Genomic DNA, 16,655 nt, shown 5'->3' with positions numbered 1-16,655 from the left:
GGTAGAAGTAATGTTAAAAGATATGGCGTATTGTTTACTTGTCTGACAACAAGAGCCGTGCACATTGAAGTCGCGCAGTCATTAGATACAGACTCCTGCTTAAATGCTATTCGACGCTTCATGTGCAGAAGAGGCCAGGTGTCAGTTATGAGAAGTGATAATGGAACAAACTTCATAGGCGCTGAGACTGAATTGCGTAAAGCTATCCAACAGTGGAATCAGTCAAAAATTGAAGGCGTCCTCATGCAAAAGGGGATACAATGGATATTTAATCCTCCTGCTGGGTCTCACTTCGGTGGAATATGGGAAAGGCAGATAAGGTCAGTTAAAAAAATCTTGAGGTCTGTACTAAAAGAACAAACACTAAACGACGAGAGCTTGCACACATTCCTGTGTGAGGTGGAAGCTATAATAAATGACCGTCCCCTCACCACCGCTACAGACGATCCCACAGACCTGGAGCCCCTGACACCTAACCACCTGCTGCTGATGAAAAAACAGCCAAACTTGCCCCCTGGTCTTTTCAAAAAAGAGGACACTTACGCACGTCGCAAGTGGAAGCAAATTCAGTATCTTGCCGACCTATTCTGGAAGCGATGGGTGCGTGAATACTTGCCCTTGCTTCAGGAGCGCCAAAAATGGTCTCAGGTGAGAAAAAACCTCTCGATTGGAGACGTAGTTCTAATAATTGATGAGTCTTCTCCAAGAAATTCATGGGTCGTCGGACGGATCACGAAAGTGTTCCCTGATAAAAAAGGACTTGTGAGGCGTGTACTGGTCAAAACTAAAACCAGTACCCTGGAAAGACCCATCGATAAGCTGTGCCTGATATGTGAAATGGACTGTTAATTACCTTATAAAGTAGTCATGTTCCTTTCATTTGGTACGCAGCAATATGAATACCTTAAGTTAAACCGTTAAAAAAAAAATGTTTAAAGTGTTAAGAAAGTTAATTCTAAAGTGTTAAGAAAGTTAATTCTAAAGTGTTAAGAAAGTTAATTCAAATTTTAATCCAATAGTAAATGTTGTGGCCCAATTGTAAAAAAAAAAAAAACAACAAACAAAAAATGTGTGTAATTGTCAGTCTTCCTGCCTGTCAATTAGGGGCTGGAAATGTAAGGGCCATATTTCATTCTTGTGATTTGTTGTTATGTTTATCTTATTTCAGTTTAGTAGTTAAGCATTAAGCATTAAGTATCATAAATATAATTTGTATTGTGACATCACTTCATGGGTTGTTCTGTGACATCATCCCACAGTTATGCAGTTCCATGTCTATCACGCACGTTAGTTGTAGTTGTTGTTAAGACACGGAAGGATACAGAAAGGTTTGGAGCACACAAGCTTTTGACCGTGATAACGTGAGACAGTAAGCTAAAAGGAATACAGTAAAATAAGTTGTTGTAACTGTAATCTATTGAAGCTACAGAACACAGCAAGCGACTTGTCGTGACTACAGTGGATTTATGCAAGAAACTGTAACAACCGTTGTTTTTGATGTTGAAAATAAACAAGAGACAAAGAAATCAACGAAACGTCTGATGTCGTCAGTGACACTGTGTAACTAAAGACACGCGTCAGAACTTGTGAATAACATGCACCTACATATATTATATTATATTATATTAATATATATTATATATATTAATAAGATTATCAAATTCTTATCATAATATTATCACGTATTTAAGTCATCCCATTCTTACGAGTGCCTAATATTAAATAAAAACCTGGACACAACATTGAAAATATAGGATGATCTCCTTTAGGGAACTTTTTATAACTATTTTAAATAAGTCTATTTCCTTTATTATTGATATTTTAAATGTCATTCTAATGTGAATATGTGCCCCCCCCCCCCCAAAAAAAAACAAAAAAACAAAAAAACAAAAACAAACAAAAAACCATAACAGGTTCTGCTGCATCACATGACACTGTCAATAGGGGGTGTGGCCACGGGAAGGCGGTCGTCGCCAGGCAACGGTGTAGTATTTTAACCAGCCAGATCAAACAGTGTCCATCTGCTGGAGTGACCTTGACATTGGACATAATAATAATAATAATAATAATAATAATAATGTCCTAAACAAACCCCTATTCAATGGCAGGGATCCTAGAGTGGTAATTGGATGATTGGCAACAGTTCTGAGAACAGTTCTAGAACGGCAGGACTGAAATTCGAAGATGTGCGACAGTTCTAGAATCTGGGCTTATTTCAGTTCTAGAATTCCTTTAATCAATCTCGCCCAATTAAAAAAAAGGGGGGGGGGGGGGGGATTTAAAACACCCGCTGATTAAATGTGCATTAGATTGCTAGATTGAGCATAATAAAATAACCCCTAATAAAATAAACATAACGCATTCCAGGAGCAGGCTTTGGGTGTATGCATGAGGCGGATAGACATGACTCTGGAGAGGGATGTGGCGGCAGTGTGAGGAGTGCAGCCCTCCACCCAGATGTGCACTACATTACTCGATCTAAGGCGGGTACACTGGGCTCGGTCCAAAACCAGCACTCTACTATCACGCTCTGTGAATCTGCCCTGCCTTACACATTTAGCAATTCGGTCTTAAAACTGGAATAAGGATGCAAAATCCGGTCGGTTCCAAGTTTAGTCCTGTAGCCTAATACGGAAAGAGTTTTTTTTTTTTTTTCGGTGAAATGAGAATGTCACTGGGTGTAAACAGGACGTGCGTCTCATAGACACCCTTGGGGAAAGTTGTGATGCTGCTGACCTTCGCAGCTGCGCAAACCGGGTCCCGACACATCAGACCTTTATGTATTTATTTGTGTTCTACTGATTTGTACAAGATTAAAGAACCTGTATTTGGAGTTCATGCAACTTTGAAGTGCAAATCGTTATCTCGACATTGTTTCAAAGTGTAATAAAACTTTTTGCATCTGTGTGTGTGTGTGTGTGTGTGTGTGCCACGCGTTATCACCACCACCACCACAGCCAGAGGTTGGACTAGACTGTGCTCTAGTATACCCTCCACTCCTAGTTTATTTCACACACTTTATAAATGCGAAAAGTTTCCTGGAACATGTTTTATGTGTCGTTGTTGTTATATATATTTTTTTCTTTCAGCTTGTAAAAGTGCTTCCAGGAACCTGGTGCTGCAGAGATTCCCGAAATGATTATTAAATTAGCCCTCCTCTGACTTTTTAGGGGGTTACGCATAGTTTACGTGCGATATATAACAGACCAGATGCTGTATATCTAAGAGGCTGATTAATGCAATCAATCAACAGGCATCACACTGACTTATTATTCTTTACAACAAAAATATATACAAAATAAAAAAATAAGTTATATCTACTTACAGGTGGAACGCTTCCAAAATTCCAAAATGATCCGTTTGATTGTAGGGATAGCTCCACAAGTTTGTCCCGGGAAGATCAGCTGAGGTGGTCCGTTTCTTTAACAGAAATTAAAGAAGAAAAGAAGAGGCAGAAAAAAGAAGTATCAAGGACTGAAAGAATGTTTCGCGTCGTAAAGTCCACAGTGGTATTGTATATTCATTGTACATCCAGGGGAATAACGCGCATGGAGACGCGACTGGAATAGTGATCCACCTTTCCGTTAGATTCACGCAGCAGGAGGAGGGAAAAAAAAAGTGCTGCAGTCCGGAGAGCGGCGAGTCTGCCCCGTGACGTCACGCGAGACACACGCGCGCGCGCGCGCACACACACACGCACGCACACACACACTTTCTGCGTGGAAAATTGGAAACAGATTGTCAGAGTTGAAAAAAGTTCATGAAGAGCTGTCTAAGTTAACTGTGTGAAATAAGGAATAAGTTTTAACTGTTTATTTATTTATTTATTTATTTATTTATTTATAATATAAGTATATAAACCATCTGAGTGAAAGCCACTATGAAAATCATTCTTTTTTTTTTATTTATCCCTCTTATTTTGTTAAAGGTCGCACTGGGTCGCATGGAAATCAGAGCTCAAGCCAGACGAGATCCTGGACAGGGTGCCAACTCTAATCTCATGGCACAGGCTAACACTCACACACCCCATCATACACTTCAGGCAATTTGGAAACAATTTTTGGGGACCTACAAAGCATGGGAGAACATGAAAACACAAGACAAACTGGAGGTGAGATTTGAACCCCCAACCCAGGAGGTGTGAGACAACAGTGCTCACCTATATGTGCCTGTGGGTGGTAATCTGGTAATCTGCACGTGTGATTCTGCCTTAATTGAAAAAAAAAAAAGTCTAACCTTAAATCTTAAACTATAAACCAAACAAAAAGGAATACTATTCATGAAGAGTCTCCGAATTGCTCTTTTGGACTTTCCCTTTCATCACGGATGCCACAAATTAAGAATTTAAATTGCTTCCTGTTGCACTATTTTAGTCCTGAGTTAAGAATGATCAGACAGAGCTGCACAAAAATAACACATTCCGACCAAACTGCTTGAAGTCAAGTCAAGCATTGGTACCATAGATTCATTCATTTTTCCATACCACTTATTAGGTGTACTTGGTATGTGAGCGAGCCTGGAGCCTATCCCAGGAGCTGGCGCACAGACTAACACACCTAATCATAAACCTATGGGCAATTTGGAAACACCAAGCATGAGGGAGAACGTATAAACTCCACATTCACAGATTTGAATCCCAACCCTGGAAGATAACTCATGAACCACTTTAAAGAAAATGAATTTAAATAAAAATCTATGATTTATATGGTTTATAAGCCATAAGTTAAGTCCTTTTAGGTACTACTTTACACCTCCATCAATACAGTGTTTGTTCAAATATGACAGGATCGGGAAGAAAGTTCATGAAAGGCGAGATATTATTTAACCAAAAAAAAATGACAAGGATGATATTATTGTGTAGTATTGTTACTGCTTGAGCAGAGTTTAGCATTCTTCTTGTGGCCGCATAGGTTTCCATGGGGTTCTCCAGTTTCCATCCATCTCCCATAAACTTACTGGTAGGTCCTGCCTCATGTACAGAGTAGGGAATGTTCAGAATGAGGAAACATGTGATTTCATAATTTTAACTGTGGTATAAAACTGCTGATCTTCTTTGGATTTGATTTTCACACACAAGACTTGAGAGTTTACAAAAAAGTGGGCAAAACAATAACACCCAGAGAGTGTCAGTTCTGGGAGTGGAACCTTATTGTTTTTCCCGAAACTCCAGGTGAACAGATTGGGACTGCTGGCAACATCAGGACATACCAGAAACTAGGGGCAGATACTGTGAACGGCTATGAAAGATGTCAGGATGATTATTATAGGTAGGTGAGAAGTGGTGTCATTCAGCTCTCTCTCTCTCTCTCTCTCTCTCTCTCTCTCTCTATCTATCCATCTATCTATCTATCTCTTCAGTGAACCAAATTAAACCATACTATCCAAAAGAATGAACTTACCATCACCTTTAGGTACAGGTTAGCAGCTGAGTCATGACTGAAGACATGTGTTTATGAAATATTTTTTTGTTTCACCATTTTGTTCTTCACTGTACTCACTTAATCATTTTACTCCATTTATATATTCATTTCTGGTCTGTGGGTATACAAATGATTTTTTTCTCTTTGCAAAGTGTGCTGAAACTCTTCCTGAGCTTTTGTGAGGGCTTTGGTGACAAGTTTGTACATCAACTGCATTTCCTGAATAAACATAATTAGTATTTATTTTCAGACTGTACATCCTCTGTACTGTACATAAGCTGTTTCCTTAATGCAAATCATTTACATTTCCGTAACCTACATCAACTCTGTTTCCATGTGTATACATTACCCATGACGTTTACTTTCATTTGACGTGTGTGCACCGCTTATAGCATAACATCAGGTAGAGGTTGTTAAGACCAAATGTCTCATGCAAAAAAAAGAAAGAAAGAAATCTGCACCAGCATGCCACACCGCTTATCTGTAATGTAAGACACACAGATTATCTTCATCATCTGTTCATTTGATGAACGTCAAACTTGTGTATGTACAGATTAGTAGTCTGTAGTTGAGGATTGTTTAAGGATTTTGCTGAGGCTGGTCTCTTTATTGTCCTTTCCCTGGTTTTATTAAAAGACAGATATCAGTCTTCAGGGGCATTTGATATTATGTCTATTTTTAAATAAAATGGGGTGAAAGAGGCTAATGAGACTAAGGCGGCTTATGTTATGGCAGTCTAAGTAAGTTATTCCCACCCAGTGATGGACTGGCATTGGGTTCAGGGAATATTCCTGCCTCATATAGATTTCAGCTCCAGAGCAACCAAGAAAAAAATGAGAGAATAAAGAGAATATCAATATTTTAATAAAAAAATTAATATATAACAATATAATTTAATAAAAGTTTATATATATATATATATATATATATATATATATATATATATATATATATATATATATATATATATATATTATTTTAATATATAATATATATATATTTAACTTTTATTCTAGAAAACATCATTAAACGTATCAAATACAGTACTAGTTCCAGTCTGATGATCATCTGTTATTTTATTACTGTTTAACTGAACTATTAAATTGTCTATGCAATATTCAGGAGTACTTTCATCTAAGATTTGATTGGTTTAATTGGCCCACACACTCTTTCAAAATGTGTCCCATGTTACATGACACTGTTGCAGAGGTACTAGTTGATTATGTTCAATAATGGAAGTTTAGATTACATGTCTGGCATACATTGTCACATGCGTGCAGCGTGCATCCCAGGATGTCCGGAAGCAAGCGTTAAAGCTGCGGTGATGAAGCTAAGATGCTAAGACGCGCCAAGCAGTAACGATGGAGACAAAAATGAAAATAATTGGGAGTTTGGAGTGAGGTGAAAAGATGCTGGTCTTCCATCAGTTATGCTCGTTCACAAGCTAAACCAGCACCAGACCAGCACTAACAAGTAAGACCAATGCTGGTGGTAAGGTTTTATCAGCGTAGATATGCTGGTTTTCCATCATTTATGCTAATTTACCAGCTAAACCAGCATCAGTCCAGCACCAACCAGTTTAAACCAGCATAGACAAGCATATAAATAATGCTGGATTTTTCAACAGGGATGGCAGATATTGCTCTTTCTTTTAACATGAATCGTTTAACCGTCGGCATGATTCTAAAGAACAAGGACAATATCATGAAACAGTTTATAACAATTGTGTTAATATACTAATAGCTGCACAATGTTTGTTGAACTTACAAACAAATTGGACTTATGAACGAGCTCTCAGAACGGAACTCATTTGTATGTTGGGGACTTAATACAGTCATACACAGACAGCTTTTCTAACCAAGAAAATATAGATGCAATGTCTGAAGTATACCAAAACAACAACAAAAATCCATACAATTTTGAATTGTTTAAAATATTTTTAAACAGCTTAAGAGCTGCTGAATTGAACCAAGAGATTACAGCACATTTAAAAAAATCTCTTGATACTAAGCTTTACATGACCCAACCCACTTCTTGCATGCAGTATTACTTCTGGTTTGCCTCTCAAAGCAAGCAGAGATATTTCTACGCAAGCTTTGGGAGCGCTGGAGAGAAGCCAGGGGGGATTGAGTAAGGTTTGATGGCTACAGTATTGCTAGAACGCCCTGGCCTCCGAACTAGAGCTAAGAGGAGGAGGATAGATTGAGAGGAAGCAGTAGATTCATTGGAGGGGAGACTGGGAGTGAAGGGTTAAACAAGCACAGATGGAAGTAAAGTGTGTGTTGGCCCAGTATGGCAACTGCATTAGAGAAAAAGCACCTATCTTTAAGACATGTTGCATAGTCTTCATTAAATAGAAAAAACAATTTTACATAAAGACCGATCTTTTTTTATTACCGTTATCATTTGTGATGATTTCCTTTTTCAGTAAAATAAAAATGTTTTAATTTAACTAACAATAAAAATATAAACACGTTAAAGTGGGATGCTAATCGATTCAAGTCCCTGGCTGCACTGCATGAGAAATATAGCAAAAAAAAAAAAAAAAAGAAGAAAATTATGGGAAAGTACAAAATACAGCTTTGTGTAGGCCATTTCCCCTAAGTATGTCCCACGTCGAGGGAGGCATAACAAGCTCATTAGACATAGGAGGCAGTAGGATGATGTTAGCACTTTGTGGTCTGGACACAATGACCCATATACAGAAATCTAATATCTCTATGTCCATTAGTGGTTTGTTCAAAGGCTATACTAAAGAAGTGTTTGTACTGTAATTTGGAAGTGCTTTATGTTATGGTGTGCATTAGGAAATTAGATCTTGGAACTAGATGGGAAAAGTCTAACCTAGCTAGCCATGTTAATCCAATAAAAATCACAAACATCCTGAAATCATGTTAGCCCTGTGCCATCAAAAGATTTTTTTTTATTAAAGCAGCTCTTCTTTATTTTCAGTACCAATGTGCATTTCTGCTTGCCCAGGTTGAACCTGAACAGTACTTCACAATGATATGGAATGTGACCCGTCACTGAAACCAAGGTGGCCTGAATGACCCTTTTATTTTCTTTCCTAAATGGAACTTTTAGGAGATGAGCTCCTGGTAAGACAAGACTTCCACTGAGCCACTTGGCCCCTCACTGAGACCCTTGCTCCAACAGATGTTTGTTGTTGAGGCTGTGAGGTCAGTAATCACATTTTCCACATTTTCGATGCCTCACCAGTGGTATGGCCTGGAGGTCAAGGAGATCGGGAGTTGCCTTTGAAGCCCTAAGGATCACCGTCATTCCAGGCTACTTTCAATCAAAGGAATTTCAGAGTTAATGTCTTCCATATAGGATGATGTATTCTGGAATGCCACAATATCACCTGACTGAAAACTTAAAAAAAAATACTCTGTGTTACTTAAAGTTATCCAAATTTCCAAATTCTTTGGATGAACAAGCCCATATATGAACTAGATGATGTGCAGCCATCTAATAATCTCTTTAAGTAAATTATTCATGCTTTGTACACTTACTGATCACCTGTCTTCATCTACCATTTGTTTGCAACATCCAGTAAATATTTTAGGTTGATCAATACCTCCTTGTAGTGCTCCTGATGATCCATCTAATGCTACTATTTGTCTGAGCCAACCAGTCCTGAAGCTTTGAATATTTTCTCTGTTCTCCTGCGTATGGAAAGTCACTCAGTCTGCTGTCAACAACTTGCCAAATACTTCAAGTCTACCGGATAGCGAAAGTGGAAAGTACTGCTTTTCTGTTCGCATATAGCTTCTGAATAGTTCCAAAAAGCTACATTGGTTACAATAAACATTGCTAAAGTTCTGTAATGTAGGCAAGACAACAACTTTCAGTTCAGTCTGCTGCTTAACACTCCATCAGTGCAAATGGAAAGCCATTATTCGAAAAAAAAGGGCCCATTATGTAGAGATGGGTGCAACTTGACATAAGGAAGCCATTACTTTACCATTTTGTCCCAACCCCCCTGTGTCCCATACCTCTCTCTCTCTCAGTCACCCTGGAGCATGGCACTGGGCATGATAACAGCAAATTCTAAATATTGGTGTACTACAGAGAGAGGTTTACTACTCTCTTTTATTGCTTTTGTAAATTTTTTCTATGTCTTGATTTTTAGATATACTTTGTTACGTCGATTACCCCAGTTATATAGTGCAACTTATTGCCTGTGCTTAAACAAAGTTAATTCTATGAGAGACCAAGGGGCTGAACATACTGAACCATTTTTACAGCACCATCCATCCGTCAAGAAATCTCTTTAGTAGGGACCATAGGTTGACTATTGGATTTATTTCCATTTGTATTATTGTGGCAGGACCTCCGTTCAACATTGACATGCGCATTAATATACTACAGGCAATTTGGGAATGGCAATTAGCCTAATCTGCATGTCTTTGGAATGTGAGAGTAACCTGGAGTACCTGGCGGAAACCCACCAAACACAGAGAGAACATGCAAACTCAATGCACAAAAACCCACAGACTGCAGTGCTAACCACTAAACCACTGTGCTGCCATGTTTACAGCATATGTGGCAGATATGAGATTATTAGCTATTTAGACAACAATTCAAAAACATTATGTGGTCTGCTGAAAAACAAGGCTACATTTTTAGGTGACCAGGCAGGGCTCAGGAAACAAAATCTATTCACATACCCATAAACTGACACCATTTTTTTCCTGCAATGATAATGCCACCCTGCCCCTCCTTAATGGCACAAAATTATGAGCCTGCACAGAAGACCAACCCTTCCCCCAATGACCAGATATTGGTCAAGCAGATGTAGACAGATGATATCAGAAAGACCCTGTCCACAGTTGGCCCATTTGCTGTTCTTGACAACATACTTGGCAGTTCCAAAAACAGTCTTTGTGTCACATGGTCATCTGTGCATATTTTGTGACAACCACCATCCTCCCACTCAATTGAAAAATTCAACTATGTCTCCTCTGCTTTCCTGTTTTACTTAAACAGATCATAATGAACTGCATTTAGAGGCCTTTGCATGTGACATACCAGCCCATCAGGACAAAACAGGACATTTCAGAAGGAGTTTCAGTATCATGCTGCAGAAGCTGCTATGGAAATGTAATCTTTGTTGGGTATTAACACCTCCTTCTGCAACTGCAGGCATCCTAATGTCCCTGAACTTGACCTCATAAATAAGGGGTTGACAACAGCATCTGGCAACGTAGCACTAATACCCTGGATAGCCATCAAATATTCTAAAAAAAAAAATGGTGGTGAGACACACTAGCACCATAATCACTATACTGTATAGTCCATCGAGTAGGTAGGGGAACTTTTGACCCAACCATCTGCTACCTTATATGGAATTCAAGAGGACTCCTGCTTTCATTTTGGTGATAGCCAAATGCTTTATAGTTCTTAGTGTTCACATTGCAGGAGAACTGCTGGACCCTCAAACTTTCTTTCCCAGCACAGAAAGGTCATCGGTTTCTCAAGTTCATGCAGAAACCGAGAAGCATGCTTACCATATTGTCCACTGAAAGCCTATAGAGCATCCTGAGCAGCTGTTATGGGAATTGCAATGTCTCGGGCACCAAGCCCATGCAACAGACTAAGCTAATCATCAGGGGTTTTCTTTAACATTTTCCACATGCAGAAACCCTAAGAGTCATGAAGTTTCTCACCAATCATCTGGCACAAGGTACCATAGCACCTGGATTATTACTACCAGACTATGTAATAACGTCCACCTCCAGAAGTGCAGACCCTTTAAGTCTCTGTTGTCACCACTCAATGCTGAAAAACTAAAAAACTAAATGAATTACACTAAACAAATTAGCTCCTGCCCTTCTGTATGGTTAGGTTTGTGTATGTATTCCATTGTGTTGTGCAGGAAATTTACCTTAACAAACTAGTGTTACTCTTCCACTTGTTCCTCTGTAGCCCCGTGCACTGCATCACAATAAGATATGTTACCGCGTTAATATATGTACCATGTTTTTGAAACATTGGTGTCAGTGTGGGAAACATCAGCGAGGAATAATAATACCTTTTCACATGTAAAGACTGCTATACAAGGGCACTTCTCATGCAGCAATACATGCACATAATGGAGAATGCCAACAGCAAGACATGGAAGCATGACCACCGACATGCTATCCAACCCAATCAGAATGTAGTTAATTGCATTCTTCAAGACATCAGGGACCCAGTGACATGCATATGTGTGTAATAAACATCCTGAGATTTGACATTTAGTCTTTGTTTCACACACTCTGATGAAAGAAAATGTCAGGAAAGCAATCAATGACTTAAACAGTAGTCTATAAGGATAAGAAGCCTGTCACATAATGGTGATAGGTGCAAGGTTTCAACCTTTGGACAGATGTCCTGCAGATGGTCCAGCAAAAAGCATCTTCTATTGTAAAGTTCAAAAATGAGATACTATGTGGGAAATTTGGGTTGGGGATCGGGGAGGTCTAAAAAGCCTAAATGCGTTCCTCATGGGCATCAAGTCATACAGTATAAATGTTTCTGAGGCTAACCAAAACACTGGTTCAGTACATGCTCCCTTTTGGTTTCTGGTTGTTTCTGTCACTCATGAATCTCATTTTCAACCTGAAGCAATTGGTTACTCCGTGGCATCTCACCCAGAATAAAATGTCTGTGGTCAGCCTTGTGAGCTCACAGACGCTCACCACGTGTAAACAGTCCTGTCGGGCATTAACTCTGTTCTGTTTTATTAAAGTCTCCTAAGGTAATGGTATATGCTTCCATACACTAATTTTAGGTTGTACTATACAGTAATTTCCTACACATAATGGTTTCCTGCTGCATGTCCACTGTTAAAAGAAGTTCAACGCCAGACTGCGTTTAAACTTAACAGGCCTCCGATGCTTTAGGTAGATTAACAGATATTAAGGAGATAGAAAGGAGAGACATTTATGGATTAGTAGTTGTGAGACCTGCAGCCTATGACCAGGGAGATCAGGGCACAAGGCAGGGTACACCCTACATGAGGTGCCAACCTAGAACAGGGCACACATCTAAATAATTCAATACAAGCAATTTGGAGACTCTACACTCTACATTGCATGTCTTTAGACTGTTGAAGTAAACTAGGGTGGTGTTAGTCTTTCAGCTGCTCCCGTCGAGAGGTCACTACATCCGATCCACACAACAACCTGGCACAGGTTTTACTCCCTTACTGATGCGACCCTCTCATTTTATCCGAGCTTGTGACCAGCACTGCATCCATTGGCTGGGGTTTGGGCATTGGGGAGGAGGAAACCAGATTATCTAATGAAAATCCACAAAGCACAAGGAGAAAATGTGACTCTCACACACAGACCGGGGGCAAAATTCAAACCCTCAATCCTGATGGTGTGAAGTGACAGTGCTAGCTACCGAGCCCACCAGAGGGAGGGAGACAATAAAAAAAAGAAATTAGAAACCTTACTACTGTATGGATGTCCACAGTGATTGACCAGTAGCAATGTATTAATGGGAGGTTTGGTGGAATAGTGTGAACTCTGACTCTACTACTGTAACAACTTAAACACAAGATAAACACATTTAAATAGATGTTGTACACAATTTAGTCACAGACCTAATCACTCATATCACTACACTGATATACTGAAGTGAATGTTATAAGGTTGGTTCCTATGTATTCAGTGAGTAAGGTCTGTTTTTATATAGTAACTCTAAAATGAAGCTTACGTAGGTAACTACAGTTTTGAGTACCCAGGCGATCATGTCTTACTCAGATAAGATTTTACTCACTTTCACTTCCCCCATTTGCTTGTCTGATAGTCATCTTGCACATATCTGTGCCTCTCCTGCTGTTCGGAAACAGTGATTTGGACCTTTATAGAAACGATTCTAGCATGAATTTATTCATGGTGCAGTTAAAACTTCCACAGCTGGAACACTTCTCTCATTTTCTTTTTGAAATATATGAACACATTTGCATTTATACCGGCCTTCTCATGGCACCCGAAGCCACTCAGCACTTTGTGATTTCTGCCTTGTATGCCTTGCCTTACTACGCTGCCAGCTGACACTTTTACTCCACTACATGCCATCTCAAGAATTTCCTCGAGCTCAACTTTTCAAGCACTGACCTAATTCAATAGTTGCATGTGAAAGCATTAGTCACCGCAAAAACAACACATGTAGTGAGCCGCCACTCTGGCCAAGCTGAAGAGAACAATGGGGGTTTATATATATATCAGCTGGATAAAGAGATGTTTGTTTAGTGAGTCTTTGGAGAAAGGGAGAGGGAAGGATACAACCAACCACCCATTGAGATGCGATGCTGACTAAGTTGGCGGCAGTCTCCTCTCAGCTATAAAACTGTTGGACGCACGTGTGAAAGGAGCTGTGGGACGCACGCATGAAGGGCGGAGGGCTTGGAGCGAGGGGACCAATGAGGTTCACTGGGGCTTGCTTCCAGCAACTTTTGCAATCCGTATGCGAATCTCCAAGACATTTACACCAGTTTCTCTTCACTGCTGCTTTGCTTGGATTTGAATATGATATACATTCATAGAGGCTGATATAGAAATATATAAAAAAAGCAATTTTTGAGTAAAGGAAAAAATTTCAACTCATATCTACAAGTAGACACGTATATTTGGAGGTCAGTGTGGCTGCAGGGTTATAAGATAAAAGTCACACTGGACTCAAAATTTGGGGTCATTATCAGTGGAACGTCATCTCCTCCACATTCCTGTGTGTTCTCAGACAAATAGCTGGCATTCTCTGGCTTGCTCAGAGGAAAGCTTAAATGCATCTCTCTCATACACTGAGGTATCCTCTGTTAACCTCTTTTATCCCAGGCACCCCGCTGTGAAGTAAATTTAAGACCTTCTCGTTGGTGGCCCTCATCCTAAAAAAGACATGGCAAATATATGATTTAACCACAGAACGTCCCTCTTTAGCCTCATTATTGATGGATACAAGGAATCCTTTTATTACTATCTGTCCTTCTGAGAGTCTTTCTGACTCTCTATTTCAGTCTCTCTTGATCTCAATCCTGTACTTGCTTGTTTTCTCTGCCCCTGCTTTGCCCTACTTTAGTCACCCCCTCCAAAACCAGTTTATTTGATTTATTGTGGAGTCGCAAAGAGACTCGGGTTACAGCTTTGAAGTCACGGCTGACTGTGGGACCCTTGGCTTGCACCCGCACCACCGACGTAAGCCAGGGCAGAGAAAGAAGAACAGCCTTGTTATCCTGCTAAGACTTAGAGTTTGCGCTCAGGTTTTTCACTCGTTTCATAAACGGAGAACTTGGCAGGCTGGGGTTTTGTAAAACATGGTCCTTTCCTGTGATGTGGACTTTGCAGAGGTTGGATCAAATGCTGGGGTGAAAAAGTTACATTTGGAACCTTCACTTTGGCTGCAGATGAACGGCGATCTAAGGCGAGCATGTTTAGGGGAAGAAAAGCCTCCTTGGAGCGGCTAAAGTACAATCATTCGTGCACGTCTGATATTTTATGTTGCAAGATCGCATCCAAGTGTGCACAATCTGCTGCACATGCTAGCTATCAGTCATGCTTACATCATCAGCCTTTGCTGAAAATGCTCGTGAAAATGACATGAGAATATGAAGTTTGCGAATAGATTCATTCTCCAGATGCGCTCGTTCACACGCATGTTTACATTTCAATCCATTATATTTGCAACCAAGATTAACCATTTAGGTAAATTAGTGGTGGATTCACAACTCTGTCATGTTTCATGATAATGCTAAGTGTCAGGAAGCCTTTTAACAATGTCTATTTTGACACCAGGGGGTGCAGGTTTGACATCAAAGCCTCCTACTTCGCACCTCGGGTCTAAAAAGATACTGGTGAGTAGTGCAGACCATTGAAAGACTCATCTCATGGAGTTTTACACTGTGATAAAAACAAGCAAACATTGCAATTATCTGACCTCTGCGTGTATTCCTCACTATGTAGATCCCTCGCACAATGCATCGTTTTACTGTTGGAAAAAAAAAAACATCCCTTAAAATTAATTTAATATGCACACCAGCACATCTACTTCCTCCAAAAGCAATACGCAGGTATTAAGCTATCTTTCTGAATCCATTCAGTGTTCTGTGTGTTTTGGATCACTACAGCTAAAAATAAATATCAAAAATATGTTCCGCATTGAAAATAAGAAAGTAAGTAAGTTAGAAAAGAAGGAGGAAAGGAAATCACGTTTAAAGAAGCCCTCCTTCTCTGTTGAAGACGCTGATAAAAATGATGGTTGCAGTCTAACCACATGTCTGTCATCTCTAGGCTAATAAATGTAAGAAATGCGTTTCCTATGCCGATTACTTGCCAGAAGCAATATTGTGCTCCAAAGTCCACATGGATTTAGAGGTAATATGTTTTTGCAAACAACTTTTCAGAATATTTTATTCCTTTGTAACTTCATCACATACAAAATTTAAGCCCTGGGAGTCCCTGGGAGCCAAAATAAGGATAAACTGTATGGAAGGTTCAAGATTTTCCTTTAGGGAAAGTGCGCCATCACTTCTGACGGCAAAGCAAGGCACAGTGCCACTGTAATCCTTAAGCACCTCTGACCAACGCTGAATTTCTGAATGTGCTATAGAAAGAAACCCACAGACACTGAAAACAGCATGATAGCTTGGTAATTACACCAGTGACTAAGCTTGGAGACGAGAGCACAAAGGGTTGTGGCCTTCACATTTCTTTGTTTATGTGGAAGGTTTCAGCTAACTATAAGATGGCTAAGAAGCATAATACAGCTTATAAAATGAGTAAAAAAAAAAATTCCTTGATTTTTTGATTGATATTCTGTCTCCAAGTTAATTTCCAGTCGTTTACATTTCTTTTTAAGTGGGCAAACTTACAAAATCTACATGGGATCCAAAAATTATTTTCTCAACTGTATGCCATTCTGTATACATGCATATCTGGGGCATGGCTCCACATGACATTTGAGGTTGTGAAGTGGGGTCTAAAACCCGGACATTGGCACATCCTGTGGGTGCTGTGGGTTGTAGGAAGTTTGGGGGCTGGGTCAGTGGCCTTGGGCAGCTTGTGATGCATTTGGTGTTCTGATACTCGTCAAGGCCAGTGTTGACTTTTTTGATAAATTGTGCCGCATTGGCAATTATGTGAAATGGGACTGGACAGGCTGGCCTTTGGTCGCATTCTCTCATTCATCCTCACGAGGTATTCACCTGGAATAGTTTTCCCGACAAACTTGAGGTATTGAGTACTT

At 39.7% G+C, this 16,655-nt stretch overlaps 1 protein-coding gene across 1 annotated transcript in view; it reads right to left on the bottom strand.

Moving 5' to 3' along the window:
- The window catches only part of lpar1 (lysophosphatidic acid receptor 1), a 37,396-nt gene extending 33,784 nt beyond the window's left edge, over positions 1–3,612 (bottom strand). The window contains exon 1 of the mRNA XM_053516384.1: positions 3,326–3,612. The gene's annotated coding sequence lies outside the window, so the exon portion shown is untranslated. The remainder of the gene's footprint in view (positions 1–3,325) is intronic.
- Positions 3,613–16,655: the final 13,043 nt, after the last annotated feature.

The sequence above is a fragment of the Clarias gariepinus genome, chromosome 17 (assembly GCF_024256425.1).
Source record: "Clarias gariepinus isolate MV-2021 ecotype Netherlands chromosome 17, CGAR_prim_01v2, whole genome shotgun sequence".
NCBI classification, from domain to species: domain Eukaryota; kingdom Metazoa; phylum Chordata; class Actinopteri; order Siluriformes; family Clariidae; genus Clarias; species Clarias gariepinus.
This window is presented reverse-complemented; position numbering and strand designations above follow the sequence as displayed.